Source organism: Bos indicus, chromosome X, assembly GCF_029378745.1.
Source record: "Bos indicus isolate NIAB-ARS_2022 breed Sahiwal x Tharparkar chromosome X, NIAB-ARS_B.indTharparkar_mat_pri_1.0, whole genome shotgun sequence".
Taxonomy (NCBI): Eukaryota; Metazoa; Chordata; class Mammalia; order Artiodactyla; family Bovidae; genus Bos; species Bos indicus.
The window spans coordinates 58,218,844-58,241,790 of record NC_091789.1 but is presented as its reverse complement, the minus strand read 5'-3'; the positions used below and the strand labels follow the sequence as shown (position 1 = coordinate 58,241,790).

The following is a 22,947-nucleotide window of genomic DNA, read 5'->3' as shown; positions in this document are numbered from 1 at the left end:
AATTGGTTTTCTTTCAAATTCTGATGACAGTAAAACAAGTTGGTGTGTTTCTGAGAGCCACAGTAGCACATTCTGAAAAGAAAATATTCTAAAGTGGAAAGTCAATAAATACCAGAAACATGGCCTTGGGTTTTGGTATTGAAATGAATCTTATTTGCAGAAGAACAAACAAAATAAAAAGCCAAAATAAGAAGCCTTTAGTCTGCTTGAGAATAGATATTGGTACACAAGCAATGAAAGAAGATCAGAAAGGAAAGCTAGGGCTTTTCCATTGTTTACTAAGGAAATATTAGTACTCAAAATAGTTGAAAATTACCTTTTATTTATTTATTTTTTTTGTTTTCACTTTAATTTATTCTTTGTAAAGTGACATCATACAGACAAACCACAGAAGCTTTAGACATAGTGTTGACCAGTTTTAACAGCGAGTAACTGTTTCACAGTGAATAACATTTACACGGACTCCTCATCTCATTATACAAAGGCATTATGAACACACACAGTTCTAATTCCTTATAAACCTATTTGTCAAGCAGCAAGATGTCAACATACCATAGCATAGCACAGACCGTTTCCTTCAAGAAACCAGAGCAGCAGTATTTGGTGAATGGTTATGCATAGAACTTAAAGGGTAATAAACGCTGGTCATGAAGCAAGTGACATATGTACACTAATAAGTGAAAAATGTTAATTTTTATTAATATAAGATAAAATGTTACTCTTTACGTTTTAAGTTAAAACTATAGAATACTTTAAAAGTTAGCTTTTGACTGGTAAACTTGAAGTGCTTTTCTATTTCAGGTTGACTTTAAAAAGCCAATGAGCAGTACTCAAAGGTTATGGATTCTTAAGCAATTAATGGAGTAGTATTTTGATATGGAGTCTAAAATGAGAGCACCTTGTATTGAAAATTACCTTTTAAAATAGTTTCTAAGACAAACCACTTATCAGTTCCTCCTTAAATTAATATAGATGTACTCCACCTTAATACTGGGTATTGAATATGCACATGGGCATGCTCAGTTGCTCAGTTGTGTCTGACTCTTTGTGACCCCATGGACTGTAGCCCGCCAGGCTCCTCTGTCCATGGGATTTCCCAGGCAAGAGCACTGGAGTGGGTTGCCATTTCCTCCTCCAGGTTATCTTCCTCACCCAGGAATTGAACCCATGTCTCCTGTGTCTCCTGTATTGCAGACAGATTCTTTACTGCTGAGCCACTGGGGAAGCCCTATTGAATATAAACTCCATTCAAAATATCAAAGAAAAAGTCCTCTTCATTACAGGTTTAAATTTTCATGTCTCATAAGCTAAGGGAAGAGATTACAGGAGGTAAAAGAAAAGTGGAATTTGAGCCTGTGAATTGTTGACCTAGAGAATTGTTGGCCTGAAAGAATAATTCTTGCTTTCCCATTTGGGTAGGGGAGAAGGAGACCAAATTTCTGTTTTCCACTGACCTCTAGAGATATAGACAAGAGTTCACAAATCTCTTTTGGAGTGAAAAGTTCAAAAGATTTAAGCATCCAGCTTCAGCCATCACCTCAAAGGTCAAAGGATGACTAACTCACAGCCAAGGCACTGGAATCTCTAGGACTTGCTTTCCACATTTATGTAGCTTCTTTTTCATCCCTGGATCTTGTTGGACACATTTGAAGGATATTAATTGTAGCCCTCCAATCCTCTCACATAAGGACTGTGTGTCTATGTGTGTGTGTGTGTACACAGATATTATATACACATATTATGGGAATTAAAAAATAAGGCCCCCAAATTTATAAAGGAGATTGCTATTCAGCCTCCTGACTCATTTCCTGAAGTATATGCACATGCAAACACATATATACCTACAATGTGCTGGATGGCCTTGTTCTATTCAAATAAAACATTTAATCTCAGAGGAAAGTCATTATTTACCTTGAAAAATTCTGAAGACATAACCTCAAGATAAATTTTACATGGATAATACTTATTTGAATGTGAGGAAGGGATAATATTTTTAAAAGTTTTTAAATTGCTCTACTTTTGGGGGGCAGATAAGAGCATGTCTACCTCATTAAAAGATAGCCAACAGGAATTTGCTGTATGGCTCAAGAGACTCAAACAGGGGCTCTGTATCAACCTAGAGGGGTGGGATGGGAAGGGAGATGGGCGGGAGTTTCAAAAGGGATGGGGATATATGTATACCTACGGCTGATTCATGTTGTGGTTTGACAAAAAACAGCAAAATTCTGTGAAGCAATTATCCTTTAATAAAAAATTAAAAAAAAATTCTTAGTGAAAAGGAAGGAAGGAAGAAGGAATGGAAGGAGGGAGGAAAAGAAAATGACCCATATATAGCTGGAGATGCATAATAAATCATTTTTATATCAGATATGGAGTGAATCTCTGCCTAGATTCAAAAACTCATTGGGTTTCAAAAATGTTCTGCTTTATACTACATCTGTGATATGCCATTACTTTGCCAACAGTGGGTAGAGGCTCTGCTTTTGAGTATAACAAATTATTTCTATTATTCTATTGTTTTCACCTTCTCATGTACTTTTTAAATTCCAGGCATAAGAAAAAAAGAGGAAATCCAAATTGTTCAAGAAAACTAAAATCCAAAAGGACTTTTTTTCCTTGGGACCCAAAGGTATTATTTCCCTATTTCAGTACTATACGGTACTACTCAGTTCAGCACCATGTTGGTATCGAGTCTTTTGGTTGGTTTGGCTCTTACTTTGTTTACTGAGCTTTATTATATTGTCCTCTATAACTTTGCATTTATTGTTGTCTTCACATCAATATTGTCAGTATTGGTAAAATTTCCCCTTCTCTTTTATTCATCATAGATCACAGCATGAAAGTGAAAGTAAAAGTCACCCAGTAGTGTCCGACTCTCTGTGACCCCATAGACTATACAGTCCATGGAATTCTCCAGGCCAGAATACTGGAATGGGCAGCCTTCCCCTTCTCCAGGAGATCTTCCCAACCCAGAGATCGAACCTAGGTCTTCCGCATTGCAGGAGGATTCTTTACCAGCTGAGCTACAAGGGAAGCCCAAGCACGCTGGAGTGGGTAGCCTATCCTGTCTCCAGCGGATCTTCCTGACCCAGGAATCAAACCAGGGTCTCCTGCATTGCAGGCGGATTCTTTACCAACTGAGCTATCAGGGAAGCCAGATCACAGCATAGTATTGGGTATATATCGGATTTCCAATAAATATTTGTTAATGAAGTGATAGTCCACAATTGGTGCCACAGGATACAACTTCACTAAATCTTTACCATCCTATCCTTTGCTCCCTTCCTTCCTCCCGCCTTTCCTTTCCACTCTTAGAGTACTGTATTTATTGTGGGCCTACCATGTATTTTACACTATAGTGGCATAAAATTGTATAAATCACAGTTTTTCCCCTTCAGTGAGCTTACAGTTTTATCAGGAAACAATTTTTTCCAGGAGTCATGTACAGATGCGAGAGTTGGCCCATAAAGAAGGCTGAGTGCTGAAGAATTGATGCTTTTGAATTGTGGTACTGGAGAAAACTATTGAGAGTCCCTTGGACTGCACAGAGATCAAACTGGTCAATCCTAAAGTAATTCAACCCTGAATATTCATTGGAAGGACTGTTGCTGGGGCTGAAATTCCAATACTTTGACCATCTGATGTGAAGAGCCGACTCACTGGAAAAGATCCTGATGCTGGGAAAGATTGAAGATGGGAGGAGAAGAGGGCGGCAAAGAATGAGATGGTTGAATAGCATCACTGACTCAGTGATCATGGATTTGAGCAAATTCCGTGAGATAATGAAGGTGGGGAAGCCTGGTGTGCTGCAGTTCATGGGGTTGGAAAAAGACACAACTTAGCAACTGAACACAACAATATTTACATGTGAGACTGTTAAATAAGATTTAGTTCCTTAATAAATGGTAAAAATAATTGGTATAAATTCTGAGACGGGGGCATTACTATGGTTCAGTTCGTTAAAGGAGGTCTCCTAGAAGAGGCACTTTTAGAAATGAGCTCTAAACAATAATATCTACCTTGTAGTGTTTTTGTAAATACTAAGCAGGATGATAAATTTGAAGCTTTAACACAGTGGTTAACACATGGTTAACAATCAACAAATAGTACCTATGATAACAATGATGATAATGGGAGAAAGATGAGGAAAAGAACTATTAATATATAGATGGAGAATCTGGTAGTTTTTACATGGTAGAAAGCATCTAAGAAAACAGTAGACTTTAGGATAAGCATGGTAAGATGTAAATAGGTAAAAGAGAGGACCCATGTCAAGATTGAGGAGGACTCTCAGTATCAAGTTGATGCATTAAGACATATATTATGATGGGCAGTGAGGAAGCATTGATATTTGAAAGATTCTCATTGCAATCTATTGGATTTTGAGATCTTTTCACTAAGATTGCACAACCATGTGCCTACATTTCCCCAACACAACCTAGTACAAAGAAAGATTCAGGCAATCAAATAAAAATTTTTTATCTAAAGTTGACTATTAAGTGGATTGACAGTTTCTCTAATTCTAGCCTCTTATCCCATCTTAGAATGATTGAACTAAATGATTTTTTTTAAAGTGGAAACAGCAAATATGGCTCCAAAGACATATACTCATTGAAGCCCAAGTGAAAAGATAGTGGATTACCCTGATTATTATTGTATGAGATTACATTCTTTCATATTGCATCATATACTGAAATTATAAAAATAATTAGCTATTAATTTGACCTCAAACACTCAATGTGTTAAATGATATGCAAAGCCACACATGCATTTCAGAGCTCTTCTCAAGAGAGTGAACACACAAGTCTGATCTCTATGTCTGCATCTCTGTTGCTGTCCTACAGATAGGTTCATCAGTACCGTCTTTCTAGATTCCATACACATGCAATAATATATGATATTCATTTTTCTCTTTCTGACTTAATTCAGTCTGTATAGTAGGCTCTAGGTTCATATATTTCATTAGAACCGACTCAAATGTGTTCATTTTGATGGCTGAGTAATATTCCATTATATATGTACCACAACTTTTTTATCCATTCATCTGTCGATGGACATCTAGGTTACTGCCGTGTCCTAGCTATTGTAAATAGTGCTGTGAGGGGGTGGGATGGGGTGGGAGGTGAGAGGGAGGTTCAAGAGGGAGGGGGAATATGTATACCTATGACTGATTCATGTTGATGTATGACAGAAACCAACACAATATTGTAAAGCAATTATCCTCCACTTAAAAATAAATTTAAAAAATAGCGCAAGAGAAAAAAAAAAGACAGTGAACACACAACTAAAATGTAGGAGAATTAGCAAAACTAGAAAAGAAATTTAAAAAGAGAGGAAGAGAAGTGAGGCAAAGTCATACTTTTCAAAATTCCAAAAGAGTATAAAAGTATTATAACTGGGAAAAACTGAGAAATTGTAACTTCATAAAGAGAAAATATAATGCAAAAGCACATTGTAAAACCAGCACCTTAGGGGACATGATGCAAAAACAAAAAAAGATACAGACTTCATAGAATCACAGAACTTAAGAAAAATCTTGAAATAACATTTTGTCCATTCCCCTGATCTTCAAGTAAAACCTTACCTCAATAATCTCAGACAAGGGAGAAAGATGCTGCTTGAAACCAAAATGTAAAAGAGCCCAGAGGTAATTTCATGACCTCCACAGTAATGTATTCTGTTTGACAGCCTTCACTGCCAGTAAATTCTTTCTCATGCTATAGTGTCATTTCCTTTGGCTCCACCCTCACTGCAGATGGAAAGCATCTGGTCCTAATGACTGCCCTTCAGATCCTAGAAGATAATTACTAAATCACCTCTTAGCCAGCTTTTCTATGAGCTGAACAATCTCAATTCCCCTTGGTTTTCTCTTCTGCAGTTTATTTTCCTGCTGTTTATCATCTATGCTCTGGGATGGCTTTATAATAAGAAAAACAATCTTGCTCTCTTTCATGCCAAATAATCATACAATTAAAGCTCTAACTTTAAAAAATAAAAAAACAGCATATATCCGCCTCTGCTCCTAAGGCCAAGAATATTTTAAAAATTAGCCTCTTTTCCTTTTCTCGATGACAAATGCCAGTGGAAAATCTTACTTAATCTAAAAAACAGTATTTCTCTAAGGCGTTGAACTGTGCAGAAAAATTATTTCTGCTGTGGACAGATATCAACCTTTCCTCCCCACCCGCACTGTGTTCATGGGTAAATTGTGTAGTTACATAAAAGGAAAAATTACTCAAAGTGCCACAGACATAAGGAGTTTTACTAACTCACATAGCCTCAGGCAAGGGTCATGCTCCTGAACTCTGAACCCACCTTTCCTATTTTTCCTCAGTAACCCAATAGAGCTAATGACAGAGGAAAAATTCTTCAGACCTTCAGATGATAAAATAATACTTTCCCCAAACCTAAGGGAAAAGTACTGTCAGAGGGTTGATAAAGTCATAGCCAATTTTAGAAGGATTTGACCCATAAAATATAGTAATACAACTATGAACTGCTACCTCATGCCTGCAATTCACATGGAAGTTTTAGAAATTGTTTCTAAGGCAATATAATTTACCAACCTAATCATATATTATGCCATATGAAAAATCTTGGTGGTTTGTCTCTTTACTTGGAAGCTGGGCCCCTGAGCCCCTCCTAGAATTTAGGGATGTTACATACTAAAGAGGTTAAGATTGTAACCTGATTTCAGGTGAGCTTTTTGCTTTATTCTGTTATGTGGGCACAGGCAACCTTGGAAATTCATAATCTGTACCAAGCGAATGTAGAAATGTGCTGCTGTTTAGAGAAGAGGTTGGCAAGGTTGGCAAAGGTTACCCTGAATTCAGGGTAAAATGTTATCTTTCTTTAAAGGCAGTACAGTGTTTTAATTTTTATAAAGAGAAGATTTGGGGAAAATGTCATATTTTTCAACAAATAGGAGGCATTTTCTGCATGCTCCATCAGTTTGACTTAGTAAAAATTGAATTTGAGTCCCAGTAACACTGGTCACTAACTAACAAAAATACATAAGGAACTCTGGCCTCATCCTCTAATAGAGTAATAGCTGGAACTCAGCCACCCTGTGAGACTGACGATGCCCTCCATCACAATGAGGTACCCCTCAAAATGATACTATAAACCAGTGACTCTCCACTAGGGGGGGAGTTTTGCCTCTCAGGGGATATTTGGCAGTCTGGGATTGTTTTTGGTTGTCACTGGAATCCAGGAGATCGAGGTTGAAGATGCTGCTCAACATCCTCCAGTGTACAATATGGCCCCTCACAGCAAAGAAATACTGAGCCCAATATGTCAAGAGTGTGTGAAGTTAATAAATCCTGGCTTAGGGCGTCCCTGGGGCTTGTAGTAAAGAATTTGCCTGCAAATGCAGGAGACATAGGTTCTATCCCTGGTCCTGAAAGATCCCACATGCTGCAGAGCAACTAACCCTGTGCACCACAGCTACTGAGACTGTGCCCTAGAGCCCATGCTCCTCAACAAGAGAAAAGCCTGCACGGCAATGAAGACTCAGCACAGCCAAAAATAAATAATTAACTTTTAAAAATCATTAAAAAAAAAAAAAAAAAAGAAATCCTGGCTTAGTCTCCTGACTTACACCACTAAGGGAGGATAGCTCTTGTTGCAGTCAGGACCCTATGTTATAGTCTGCCTTACCCAGGATGTTGCTTCTCTACCAAAGTTCTGCATGCTTGTCCCTGCTCTCTCTCCTCCTCCTTTGTATTTGAAGGATAGGATCCTCCTCCTTCGTATTTGAAGGGTAGGAAGACCTGAGAAGACTCAAGATATCTTTCCTTATCTCCATGGGAAGACAGTGCCAAGTTCTACCCCTATAGGTCATGTACTTTGTGCTGCCTGTTCTCTGATCTCTGGTCTTGTGGAAAAATTACAGAAGGAGCATATGCCCTTTCCCCTATGAGATGAGAGAAATGCTCCTCTGGAGTTCACAAAGGGCCAAGTTGCACTGCCCAGTTCCTTGAATACTTCCATTTCTACCCTCAGGCAGATTTCCTATATCCCCCCAAGTTTGGCCGCTACCTCTCTTTCCAGTTTCTGGCTACACTTGTATGCACTCAACTCAAGTATTTGTTGGTAAGTTACCTATGTAGTGATTTAAGCCTGGCTAATATGTTTTCAAGTTCCTAATGACTGTAATTTAGTACTGGAAGCAACATGAGTCACTCTGGTTAATCAAAGACTCTGGTTAACTGAGAGTCATTCAGAGACACTATGCCAGAACCACTGATTGTTTTATCAAGGAATTGGAAAGGGACCAAATAGACTAACTATGAAAACTATAGCAAACATCATTTAATTTAATCTTTACTTGACGATTTAAATGGCTCATTAGGATCCTTTATTGCCTTATGGTCATTATTAGAATCCTCTCTCTTTGTCTCATCACTTGACTGATGCTTGGTAGAGGAATTAGTTCAATTAAGGAATTCTGGGAAACAGAATTGGGCCCTCAGTAAGTATTACTGGCAGACTAATGCTAGTGGATAGAGGCCACCCCATTGTGGAAATCTATTGCCTAAATCTTAACAATTTTTTAGAAAATCTGGAAACAAAAATGGGTGGAAAGCAGAGAGCTAAAAATGAATGCTACCCCCAGTTGTGTATTGGGTCTGTCAGTTGTAACTATCATCTACCAGTAACTCAGAAAAATGATACTTTTGAAATGTGAAGGCTTTAATCCTAGCTTTATTTAAATAACCTACTGACATTTCTCACCCACCACTGCTACTAGGTGTTCTGTATTCTGTTTTGCCTTCAGCCTAGGGTTTCCCTGGTGGCTCAGACAGTAAAGAATGCATTTTCAATGCAGGAGACGTGGGAGATGCAGATGCAATCCCTGGGTCAGGAAAATCCCCTGGAGTAGGGCATGGCAACCCACTCGTTTTTTACTTGGAGAATATAATGGACAGAGAAGCCTGGCACGCTGCAGTCCACAGGGTCACAAAGAGTAGGACACCATTGAGCAACTAACACTTTGGGCTTTCAATGTGGTAAAGAACTTGCCTGCCAATGCAGGAGTCATGAGACGTGGGTTGGATCCCTGGGTTGGGAAGATCCCCTGGAGGAGGGTATGGCAACCCACTCCAATAGTCCTGCCTGGAGAATCCCACAGACAGAGGAACCTAGTGGGCTACAGTCTATGGAGTTGCAAAGAGTCAGACAGGCCTGAAGCAACTGAGCCTGAAGCACTGAGACCACGCGTACTTGGGGATTGATTGCACTGTAAGCCTCACTCTGTTATGTTTTCCCTGACCCTTTCCCTGAATTCACAGGAGTTCCCCACACTTAGGCAAGTACAGGAACTTGGTAACCAGCTTGCCCATGCCTTTTGCCAAAGGAATGATCACAGTTGTATTTTGTTGGCTTGGGAAAGAGAATACACTAATACCAAGGTGCCATATATGTTAAACACCTAACAGCTTTACCCTCAGTCCAGCAAATGCTACACGGTTGGAGAGATGCAATCCTGAGGAGGTCAGAATTTGCCCTTTCTCCTTCTCCTTTCTTCCTGCAGAGAGCTCTTCACCGCTTTACATATTCCCTGAAGTATCACAGACCTGATGAAATGGTTGAGGATAGTTAAACATATCCATATCTGCACATCTGATTATCAATTTACATCTTAGAACTTGAATTTACTTTCTTGCTTTTCATTATTTTTTTAACTTTTTGTTCTCTTTTTGTTCCCTCCCAGCCTGAGGTAACCTCCATGAAGTAATCAGGACAAGTTCCCAGCATTTTAGGTCATAGATAGTTTCCACAAGCCCAGACCCCCCATCCTGGACATTTTCTACCTCTCTCCATATCTACTAGAAAACCCCAAAGAGCAGAATCCCAAACGCCAGAAAAATTTCAGATTCTCCGTTGAAGACTAGTTATTTTTTTCCTAATGAAGAATACTCTTGAGAGTCCCTCAGACTGCAAGGAGATCAAACCAGTCAATCCTAAAGGAAATCAACACTGAGTATTCATTGGAAGGACTGATGCTGAAGCTGAAGCTCCAAACTTTGGCTACCTGATGTGAAGAGCCAACTCATTGGAAAAGACCCTGATGTTGGAAAAGATTGAGGGCAGGAGGAGAAGGGAGCGGCAGAGGATGAGATGGTTTGATAGCATCACTAAATGAACATGAGTTTGAGCAAACTCCAGGAGATAGTGAAAGACAGAGAAGCCGCCACACTGCAGTCCATGGGGTCGCGAAGAGTTGAACATGACTTAGCGAGTAAGCAACAATAATGAGAAAGGGTTGTCATTCATTTACAAAGCTGCCACATAAGATCTATCATTAGTAGGAAAGTTTTCTCATTAATATGAATGAAGGTATTAAGTGTTTACCACATGACAAGGATTCTGTGTTCATGATTCTCCCCAACAACAGTGCAAGGTAGTTTTAAGAGCCCTATTTCATAGATACGGCACCAGGATCCAATAAGTCGAGTGAAAAAAAGTTTATGTTCTTTTTCTTTTATGCTATGCTGCTGAAGCACGAGAATGTTCATTCGGTCTAGCTTGTGACCTAGCCACTTATAAAGTCAGCTGACAGAGCTGTGGGATAGGTTGGTTCAAATCCTCTGAGAAGTAGATGCCATGGCAGGATGAGACATGCCAGACCTTCAATGGGGGAGGGAGTGACCTGAGAGGAAAAATAGAAGATAAAGAAGGCTGGGAGAGCCAATAGACTGGGATCTAGTTCTGACCCTTGTGGAGGAGGGAGGGTGGGGAGGAGGGTTAGTTAATAAGAATTTAAAATTACAGAGTAATTCTAAGAAAATGTCAGCAAAGCCAATAGGGAATCTTTAAGCTGAAGTCATCCATCTGAGGAATTCTGCAGCTCTTAGAGCAGGTCTGCTTTAGTGTCCTTGCTATGCTCAGTCACCGGCTGGGGCAGCCTGAGGGAGGTGTGGTTCCTAACACTGGTAGTTCAGAGCACAGGCAACTGAGGCTATCTGTCACTTACATTCCCTGAGAGGCACATTTTCACTGTTGTAATGGGAAGGTAGAGTGGGCTAGATTCAGGGGTCTTTTAGAGGCCTTTGACCTAATTATGAAAATACATTTTTACTAACTATAAAGTCCATGTTTATCCATATTTTACTAACCAAGATCTTTTGAGGATAGGGGTTTTGTCTCACTCATTTCTGTGTCTCTCACAGGACCTGCTGCTGCTGCTGCTGCTAAGTTGCTTCAGTAGTGTCTGACTCTGTGCGACCCCATAGACGGCAGCCCACCAGGCTCCACCATCCCTGGGATTCTCCAGGCAAGAACACTGGAGTGGGTTGCCATTGCCTTCTCCAATCCATGAAAGTGAAAAGTGAAAGTGAAGTCATTCAGTCATGTCCAACTCTTAGCGACCCCATGGACTGCAGCCTACCAGGCTCCTCCATCCATGGGATTTTCCAGGCAAGAGTACTGGAGTGGGGTGCCATTGCCTTCTCCGGTCACAGGACCTGGTTATGTGCAAATTAGGTGCTTGGTGATTGATATGAAGTGAACATGACTTGGCCAGTAGCAGTCTGCCCTCTTGCAAAAGAATAAAAATGATTTGATGACCCTTTGCAAAAATGAGATGATAATGTCCTTAAATGGATCTTAAAATGAATAGCCACGAAAAGCAAAGCTGACAAATACTGCTAATTATGATTACAATCATTAAGAATAAGAGTATAATTATAATTCTTTGCCTTTCCTAATCTAGCCCCTCTTCACAGGATGCAAAGCCTCAAGATTTGAACAGTTGGACAAAGCCTCACAAAATCACTGATAAACCAATGCACGCAAACCTGGACAGACAATGGCATATGCACACACATCCTTCCAGACATAGCTGTGGTCTAATTTCAACTTCATATAATATAGTCATGCTTTCACTCTGGAGCGCTAAGCAGCTCTGAATTCATAGAAGAGCTTCCCTCATCCCAGGGTCACCATTAAAGCAAGAGAGAGAGTGTAGGAAAGCTCTTGGATACCCAGGGTGAAATCAAATCTCTGAGACGGACAGGTTGGAAGAAAAAAAAGTGGGAGTGAGAAAGAAGTAAGGTGTCTTGGAGTGTTGAATTAAAGAAGGGCAAGAGAGAGAACTAGACAGGGGAGGGAAAGGAAAAAAAAAAAGATGAACTTATGCTAGAGACTGTGACGCATTTGTGATAATGATCCTGGGGTTGATGGAGTAGGCCTAGGCTACAGATTACCTGTGCCACTGACTGCAGACACAGGAATTCAGTTGTTCAGGCAATTAGCCTGAATAAACACCAAGTGCAGCATTAGTGGCCATGTGTTGAACACTCATGGGCCAAGCTCTCTGCCAAGCACTTTATTTGAGTTATCTCAATAATTATTTTAATACAACCCTGTGAAGTAGACACTAATATATTCCCATTTTCTGATGGAGAAATCTAAGCCTGCAAAGATATTAATTACCTTGTGGAACATCACACAGCTAATAAATGGCAGAGCTCAAATGGGAAGCCAGTTCTGTCAGATGTATTTACCCTCTATACTGCACTACTTCCTCACCTATCGAGACTATTTAGACAATCAAGACTATTTATATTAAGTTGTATTTGAGACTTTGGGTCCTTAGCTAAGCTTAGACATGTTCCCTCCTGTCAAAGACCACAAATTTTGACATCCAATTAGAGAAAGTACATTCAAACTCTGAAAATAAACACACAAAAGCAATCCATGATTCCAAAAAATGACAAAAGTGTATTGAGAGAAGGGAATCATTATGGGAGGTTGGAGACTAGGCTGGGTCTTTCGGGCAAAGCTTCCTGAGGATGTGGCAAACTTCAATCACACACTCAAAGAAAGAAAAAAATCACGGTTTGATGTTTGGGACAGAAATCTGCCATTTCTTTATGAGAATAAACGATGTGGGACTTGCTGCAGGGCTGCCTGGAAAAGAAGTGCTAAAAACTCAGGCATTAAGCTAAGAACTTATTTCTGAACAAGAAGTATGGTGGAAAAGCTTGCTTGAATCTATTACTGTACCATAGGAGAACACTGTCAATACGCGCCAGATAGGTCATCATCAGAAAGTGTTACCGCTGGGTGGGATCAAATCACCAGCACAAATGGCACCCTCTTGAGCAGTTTCAGCCAAGATGCCAAAGGCTGACTGGACATGAAAGGTGACAGATGGACATTGCTGAAAAGGAGCTTGCCTTGGTGCTGACACTGTGTAAATCTTTGTCCAGCTGAGAAACTTTTTCTGGCCTGGAGTAGGTAGAATTCTGGGACCATGAACTTGAATCTACTTTTCTTGCAAAGAAACAAAAAGCCAGAAGCATGACCCAGGGAGAGCACATATTTGAACTCTTTTTGATCAGTCTGTGTCGTTGTTTCTGTCTTTACATAGATTGGGCCCATTTCTGTACTATACTAAAGGGACCATGCAGAAGCTTAGGTGTAGGCATCAGCCCTCTACCTCAGGTCTTTATCCTCTCACTTTCCTGCTTGCCCATTTCAATCAGATCTCCTGTTTCCTGACTCTTACACTTGAATGGCCCTATTCTCTGGCTACTAATGAGTGAGTTAGGTCTTCCTTGCTCTGATAATCTATTTGTACTGATTTCCCTGGTTTACTTACATCAGCTCTCTATACATTTTCAACTTTCAACTTTGTACACACCATGAACATCACAAGCACCTGCAGGTGTGGGCAAGAGACAGTCCTGCCACCTACCCCAGCCCTATAGGGCCCATTCTACTCATGCCTGCTTGTTTGGAATTCTTGCCAAGATAGGAGATGGGACCTGGCGTAGAGGAATATTTCTCCTTTGAAAAGGCAGTTAAAAAAATCCAAAAGTTTTATTTGGTGGCATGCTCAGGCGTTTAAAGGCCCAAAGGGGAATTAGAGGGGACAGAGCCTTGTCAGTCAAGATGATTAATTCTAAGGTGTAAAAGGGGATTGTGTTTCAAGCAGAGCGGGTGATGGCAGCATGCCCACAGAGGCGGTTGTGATACAGTGGAAAGAAAACTAGCCTAGGTGTCAGGAGACCTGGGTTTTCGCCAAAATCAACTATGAATAGTTGTGTGAACTTGGGTCAGTCCTGTCCATACTCTGAACTTTGGTTTTCTTATCTAATAAAGAAAGTACCCAATTAAATGACCTTCTGGGGTCAATTCCACATCTCATCATCTAGGACTAGTTGGTTGCTTAATAGGCAAGTGAAGAGGTCAGACATCCTTTGTGGATACCCTTAAGGTGGACTGCCAATGAAGCAACTTTATTGCTGGAAAAGAAAAAGCAATAAATTGAAAAACTGAATAATGGAGATCAGGAATCAGACATTGGTTGGGTGTTGTGGGTCTGGGGCAGGGGAGTGCAGTTAGTGAGGACTAAAATTTCAAAAACAGGGTTTTAAATGAAACTGGAAAATATGTGAGTAATGGCGTTTAAGTGATGATTTTTAAGGAACTGGAGGGGCTAAGTTGATGCTTAATGCCTTTTCTGCTATTCCACCATTACACTGTAATTCTCTTTTGTGGGGTGGGGGTTGTCTGTTAAAAAGCAAATACATTACTAGGGGAGTATGGCACATAAATCTAGAATTGATTATTTATATCTAAAAGTGAAAGCTGCTCAGTTGTGTCCAACTCTTTGCAACCCCATGGGGTATACAGTCCATGGAATTCTCCAGGCCAGAATACTGGAATGGGTAACTTTCCCCTTCCCCAGAGGATCTTCCTATCCCAGGGATGAAACCCAGGTCCCCCATATTCCAGGCAGATTCTTTACCAGATGAGCCACAAGGGAAACCCATTTACTCCTGAGCACAATCTAATTTCTTCAGATTAGTCAACCACCTGGCAGCGTTCTGATGGCATGGAATGCAAGATTGGTAAATATGGCTGGGCTGGTAGGAAGTGAAGGCAAGAATCTGAATTTGAAGAAGAAGAAAGTGATCCAGAATGTGGGGAACTAGGTAGGCTAGAAACATGGTAATGAATCCTGCATCCTGCCTTTATTCCCTTGTAGGGATCCCTAGGCACTCAGGGAATACTATGAGGATATAAGGAGCTTGAAGAAACCTTGTTGCATTAAAGAGGGAAGAATACACAGAAAGAATCAGAAAGTGAAAGCAGAGGTATACCCTTTGTAAATATCAATTATAGGCACAGAAACAAACATAATGGAGTGGGAAATGGCAACCCACCCCAATAATCTTCCCTAGAAAGTTACATGGACAGAGGAGCCTGGGGCTACAGTCCATGGGTCACAAAGAGTTGGACATGACTGAGCATGCATGAGCACACACACACACACACACACACACACACACACACACGTAAACTAGCTTGTGGGCTCCTCAGTAAAAGGCTACATCTTATTCATCTCTATATCCCTAGTAGACTACCTGGCATAGAGTAGGTGTTCAGTAAATGCTTGCTGAAAGTATGAGTGAACAAAGGAACTTGAGGAATTTATTTTAAAACAAATTGTTGGATCTCATCATCTTACTAGCAAAACAAGTTTAAAAGTGCAAATTAAGGATTCATTAATTCAAGAAAATCTTTCCCAAAGGCCTCAAATCTTAAAAGTAGGATAATTTGCAGTTGATAACTTGAGTGCTAGCCTAGAGTTCTCCCATCTTAAGTATTTAGAGCTTAAGTCTAGTTACTTTATGTTTAATTTTCATGAGTTTACCATCTATTTTCAATACTGTATTTACTCAGCCATCAATTCCATTTGTAAAGAACAGGGCATTGTTGCACCTGTCAATCAGTTCCAGCCATTAACAGATTAGTTGGGAAGCATAAGAGCTAGGTTTTAAGGGAGGGGAAGAAACACAAATGGTCAAACCTGTTTGGCTGTCTTATTATTTTATTTATTTATTTATTTTTTCTGAAAAAGCTTTGTGTACCTTCATGACCAATCCTTACATTATTTTTTCGAACTTTGGAAATGGTTTGGGGGTTTTAGGCAAACAGTTTGTTAGTCCATCCTAGTCTTTTTGGTCACATCTGTGCATAATGAAAGCAAACACTATTAGCAGTTTAATCTCCTAAGACAAAAATCTGGCTGATATGATCCTCTTGGATCCTCAGTTGATGTGGGTATTCTGACCCTGTTGCAACATTATTTGTTGTTACTGCAAAAGATAAAACAGATTAAAATAGCAAGAGGATTCCCTTTGTGGCTGATACAGAGAGGTAGGGGGACCTGGGGAGGTGTCTTGTAGTAGGTCTGCGACTGCTCCATGTTGGTACGAGGCATTCCTGAGCAGCGAGGCCACTAAAAGCTTTCTGCAAATTCATGTTTTCAAGTTAGTTCTTGGCCCTAATTCAAATCCCTAACATAAATCTGAATGAATTTAAACATTAGCTATATCAACAGTAACAAGTACTATAAGCTCCTCCCACTTATTTCAGAAAATGTAAGTAATTCCTATAGTCTTCAGGCAAATGTAAAAAACATAATAGATACAGATAGATAGAGATGGTTGTGGCTTTTCAGATTCTTTTTGGAGCTTTAGCAGATATAAGTGATGGTAAAGGGCAGACTCAGAGTTTGACATGACTTGACTGGCTATAATGAGAAACCAATGACTCCACAGAAGACCATGAAAAACAGAATGCCATACGGTAGCTGTCACTTCTGCCAACAGGCTTCATATCATGGGTACTTTAAGCTCATGGCTTTTTTTGTGTGTGAGTCTGCGGGTTTTTTCTTTCTCTTTTTTTTGGTGTGTATTTAGGAGAGAGAACCCAAGGGAGAGATGGGAATAAAGGACTAGGAGATTTTAGTTGGAAAAATGGAGCTCGGACTGGCTATTCTATGATAAAGATGAGCAGTGATGATTATTGGTATGAAGATAAAATGTAAAATTGAAAACCTTGTATAAGAAGAAAAAATCATTCTAGTTTTCTATGAGGGTTCACCCTTTTTAAAGACTCTCTAGTTCTATTAGATATTGTCTTTAATTCCAAGAACAGAGCTCCTCTGCTTTCAGATGTATTTAGATCTTCTGTTACACTTTTAGAATGTCTATTTTCAGTATCTTAATGGTGACATTCTGAGTGCTACACAAATGTTCATATCTTCCCTGTACAGGATTTCACAAGAGCAAGGATTTAACTTGGCTATGTATGGAAAATGCCCAGTGGAGAATTATGGTAGGCTGTGTCCCATGCAAAGTGGTAAGTTCCTGATGGTCCTTATGGGAGATTAATAAGATTATAATCATTATATTAGTGTTTTGAAATTATAAACTGACATAGCATGGAGATATCCAATGTAATTTTACATTGAAATAATTACTGACTTTTCTCCTAAGCACAAATCTGACAAAATTCATACTAAACTGAATACAATACTAACTGGGAAAACATATAAGAGAAAGAAAAATTAACCTCCCCAAACAGAACTTGTGTTTCTACTTAGATTTCCTCGAAGGCTAAATTATTAAGCATTCTATGTACTAATTCAGGTTTAGAAACAAAATAGTGATTTGGTCATTAATGTAATTTTCTTCTTTATTACTTTTCCATGAGGCATTGCTTCTGAATCTTTCTGGACAAAGAATAAAGTAAAAACATAAACCAGGTCAACATAAAAGCCTGAGCCAGATCAGGGGGATCCCAGGATATGAATTAAAAAGCTGTGTACCTCCTTGGCTGATTCATATCAATGTATGGCAAAAACCACCACAATATTGTGAAGTAATCAGCATCCAACTAAATAAATTAATTTAAAAAATAGTGTTTTCACACACACACACACAGAAAATATGTTCAAAAGAATTTCTACCTAGCACCATAGACAGTGCCCACTATGCACAAAATACCTGCTACCAAAACTGAAATATTTTATTTTTAATAAAGTTTAACTCAATTGCAATTCAATTTCTTCCAACAGTTTTAATTATTTAGAATTGCATTGCTTTCTTTCTTTTCCCTTGAAGAGACCATATTTGAAGCCATGGTGCATTTCAAATGCTTTTGTATTGATTAAAATTATGCTTCTTCCGTACCATGAAAGGGGCTTTTAAAGCAGGAAACTTTCCCAGGTATAAGATAATATTGTCAGTGTTGCAGGGCTAATGTATCTGTAGGTTACCTGAGGATGATACAGCAGAATCTTATAATTTTCAGGAGGAAGGATTTCCTTCTTACCCCTTCAGACTGGCAAACCACTCAGGATATATGGCTGTCTCCCTACCACTTCAAATTGTCTTTGAATACATTTTCTTGTATTAAAAATTCCTTTACCAGACTTCTCTGGTGGCTCAGTGGTAAAGAATTTTCCTGCCAGTGTGGGGGACATGGATTCTGTCCCTGGTCTGGAAAGATTCCATATGCTGCCAGGCAACTAGGCCCCATGCACCACAGCTAGGTAAACCCACAAGCCTAGAACTTGAGGTCTGCAACAAGAGAAGCCACTGCAATGAAAAATTCATGCACCACAACTAAAGAATAGCCCCAATCTCTGCAGCTAGAGAAAGCTTGTGCAGCAACAAAGACCCAGCACGCCAAAATATTAAAAAAAAAAAAAAAAAAAACAAACTCCTTCACCAAAAGAGCAAGAATAGCAAAATCACATTAACAATTAAAATAAAACCTTCCAAGAATCCTCAGGAGTACAGAATCCAAAATGTCTTCCAGTACTGTCAAACCTATTATTTTTTTTACCTGATAGTCTTCCTTATGTCTAACTATAGTCTTTCCTGCTTCAATTTATGGATATTACCTTTTGTCAAGAGAAGGAAAATGAGAGGCAAGTTTAAGAGGAAAACTATTCCAGCTGAGTTTTCTCTATAGTCTATCAGAGTCTACAGATGAATGGATATAGGGGGCAATGTTAAATAATTTAATACTAAAACCAAACAGTTGTTATTCCAAGTTTCTTCAGAGGGTCAGCATCATGCCAGGATAGAAGGATACAATGGAATGTGCCTGATCAGACTGAGGGAGTCATTTCAGAATTTCCTCTTTATAAAATTTAAATTTAGTTTTCAGTTTCCGAGAGTGACTATTCCAGATGGTCCACGTAGTTCAAATAAAATAGAAACTGACCTACAATCACTCTAGTTTCGAGGTAAGGGGAAATAGAGGTAGTTTTTCATTTCTAAATCTCTCTGCACTGATGTGAAATAAGTATACTCCCTTTTATCTTTTTTTAAAAATAACTGTTTATTTATTTTTAATTGAAAGATAATTGCTCTACAAGATTGTGTTGGTTTCTGCCAAACATCAATATGAATCAGCCATAGGTATACCTATGTCCCCTCTCTCTCCAACCTCTCTCCCACTCCTCTAGGTTGTTACAGAGCACTGGTTTGAGTTCCCTCAGTCACACAGCAAATTCCCATTGGCTATCTATGTTACATATGGTAATGTATTCCCTTTTCATGTGGACAAAGGTGCAAGAAGAAAGCCTGAAACAAGACAAGTAGCATATATGCAGAGAGGATGCTTTCTTCCAGCAGGCAGAAAGATCTAATAGTGAGATTGTGGTTACTGCCTTCCTTCTTCTAGCCCCTTTCCACTTTCTCTTTCTGTTTTCTTACTACTGCAACCCTGGAAAAGGGTACACTACCCATATATATAGTAATTTGGAATTAATGGCCCTCATCTTCTCCTACTATCCAATAGCCAGAGGAGGTTAGATTTAGAGCCATTTTATATACCACCACCCTAAACTTTTTGCTCAGTGACCTTGATGTCAGACATTGAGGATGAAGCCTGGGTGGTGAGTTGCAGCTGTTGCCTGTAATTTGATCCCTTAGGGGAATGCCTGGCCCCTCCTGTAGGTCCCTATAAAAGCAACAGTACAAGGTCAAAACTCATCTCAAATATCACCTCCTTTGGGGAGTCTTTCTGGCACCCTGCCCCCTTTTTCCTCACCCAGTGCTCAACGGTTTCATGGTCTTTACCTCTATCACAGCATTCATCATGCTACACTATACTGTGTTGATTTCTGTGCCTCCTCTACTGGGCTGACATCTTTAGGGTTGGAAACTCTGTCTTTTATCTCTGTGCCTTCAATGCCTAAAATAGTGTGAGGCACAAAGCAAACTTTCAATAAACGTTTGCTGAATGAATGCCAGCTTCACTCTAACATGGTCTGTATCTGAGCATCACAGGCATGTGTGCGTGTGTGTGAATTTCTTCACTATTTCCAATGTTTATACAAAAATTCAACTATCATATATTTAACATGTTATTATCTAACACCTTGGAATCTCTCATTTATTCATTACTTGTAATTTCTAATTAATTGTATTTAGTATTTCATATTAATTTCACATTTAATTATGAGAGAGTCAATTCCTAGGTAGGTTGATAAGAACTCTGGGGCTCTCAAGGAGGAGATAGGGGTCTAGAGTTCTCAAGGAAGAGAAAAGGAAAAATGCTTTTTTCTTTAAGCCCAGAGCTGATGATTATACAACAAAACAACTCATTTTGCTCAAGGATATATTTTCCCTTAAACTCTGTACCAATGATTATATGAAAACAATGTATCCTGCTTAAGGACATGTTTCTCCTTCTTGAGAACATTTTGACTAATCCTGCCACCTTAAAATGTATATTATGGGAGTGGGTCTGATTCAGTTCAGTTCAGTTCAGTTGCTCAGTCCTGTCCTACTCTTTGTGACCCCATGGGATCACAGTCTCTGCAGCACGTCAGGCCTCCCTGTCCATCACCAACTCCCAGAGTTTACTTAAACTCATGTCCATCGAGTTGGTGATGCCATCCAACCATCTTATCCTCTGTCGTCCCCTTCTTCTCCCACCTTCAATCTTTCCCAGCATCAGGGTCTTTTCAAATGAATCAGCTCTTCGCATCAGGTGGCCAAAGTATTGGAGTTTCAGCTTCAACATCAGTCCTTCCAATGAATATTCAGGACTGATTTCCTTTAGGATGGACTGGTTGGATTTCCTTGCAGTCCAAGGGACTCTCAAGAGTCTTCTTCAACACCACAGTTCAAAAGCATCAATTCTTCAGTGCTCAGCTTCCTTTATAGTTCATCTCTCACATCCATACATGACTGGGGTCTGGTAAGATCTTTCTATTGTTAGTTCTAATCCTGTTATCTTAAAATGTATATTGTGGGAGTGGGTCTAACCTTGAGACATTCTTTTGGTTTACTGTAATAACCAACTGAAAAAGTATATAACTCCCTTCCTAAGACTAGCCAGGGGGGCACTCTCCATCCCCCTTCTGATGTCTATGTCAGAAGCTTTCTCTGTCCCTTTTTATACTTTAATAAAACTCTCCTATATAAAAGCTCCTGAATGATCAAGCCTGGTCCCTGGTCCCAAAGCTAAATCTTCTTCACAGATCACGAATCCGACATTGTTTAACATAAGCTATCAATTATACTTATATAAAGGTTCATATATACCAATTATAATTAATAAGTTATTATACTTAACCAAGTAAGGTGTTAATTAAATCAGATGCAGGGAAGTCATATTTTGATTGGATCAAAGAGAGAAGAAAAAAAAAGAAAAAGGTAAGAAAATTGGTTACCTAATACATTTCATTCTTCTTTCTAAATTGAACCTTTCCCCATATCCTCCTAATCTTACTCCTCCATTCTCTGCCACATTCCTGTTCCATAAATCATGTCCTCTCTCCTCCTCTCCACTGACTACTCTTCAACCAAAATATATTCGGTTCAGTTCAGTTCAGTTCAGTCGCTCAGATGTGTCTCTTTGCGATCCCATGAATCACAGCACGCCAGGCCTCCCTGTTCATCACCAACTCCCGGAGTTAACCAGACTCATGTCCATCGAGTCGGTGATGCCATCCAGCCATGTCATCCTCTGTCGTCCCCTTCTCCTCCTGCCCCCAATCCCTCCCAGCATCAGAGTCTTTTCCAATGAGTCAACTCTTCGCATGAGGTGGCCAAAGTACTGGAGTTTTAGCTTTAGCATTATTCCTTCCAAAGAACACCCAGGGCTGATCTCCTTTAGAATAGACTGGTTGGATCTCCCTGCAGTCCAAGGGACTCTCAAGAGTCTTCTCCAACACCACAGTTCAAAAGCATCAATTCTTCGGTGCTCAGCTTTCTTCACAGTCCAACTCTCACATCCATACATGACCACTGGAAAAACCATAGCCTTGACCAGATGGACCTTTGTTGGCAAAGTAATGCCTCTGCTTTTGAATATGCTATCTAGGTCAGTCATAACTTTCCTTCCAAGGAGTAAGTGTCTTTTAATTTCATGGCTGCAGTCACCATCTGCAGTGATTTTGGAGCCCCCAAAATAAAGTCTGCCACTGTTTCCACTGTTTCCCCATCTATTTCCCATGAAGTGATGGGACCAGATGCCATGATCTTCATTTTCTGAATGTTGAGCTTTAAGCCAACCTTTTCACTCTCCTCTTTCACTTTCATCAAGAGGCTTTTTAGTTTCTCTTCACTTTCTGCCATAAGGGTGGTGTCATCTGTATATCTGAGGTTATTGATATTTCTCCCGGCAATCTGGGATTCCAGCTTGTGCTTCTTCCAGCCCAGCGTTTCTCAAGATGTACTTTGCATATAAGTTAAACAACAGGGTGACAATATACAGCCTTGACATACTCCTTTTCCTATTTGGAACCAGTCTGTTGTTCCATGTCCAGCTCTAACTGTTGCTTCCTGACCTGCATACAGATTTCTCAAGAGGCAGGTCAGGTGGTCTGGTATTCCCATCTCTTTCAGAATTTTCCAGAGTTTATTGTGGTCTATAGAGTCAAAGGCTTTGGCATAGTCAATAAAGCAGAACTAGATGTTTTTCTGGAGCTCTCTTGCTTTTTTGATGATCCAGCGGATGTCGGCAATTTGATCTCTGGTTCCTCTGCCTTTTCTAAAACCAGGTTGAACGTCTGGAAGTTCACGGTTCACATATTGTTGAAGCCTGGCTTGGAGAATTTTGAGCATTACTTTACTAGTGTGTGAGATAAGTGCAATTGTGTGGTAGTTTGCCTTTCTT

At 39.7% G+C, this 22,947-nt stretch overlaps 1 protein-coding gene across 1 annotated transcript in view; it reads right to left on the bottom strand.

The window, feature by feature from the left end:
- IL1RAPL2 (interleukin 1 receptor accessory protein like 2) overlaps window positions 1-22,947 on the bottom strand; it is a 1,181,612-nt gene that overhangs the window by 109,638 nt on the left and 1,049,027 nt on the right. The gene's annotated exons all lie outside the window — the stretch shown is intronic.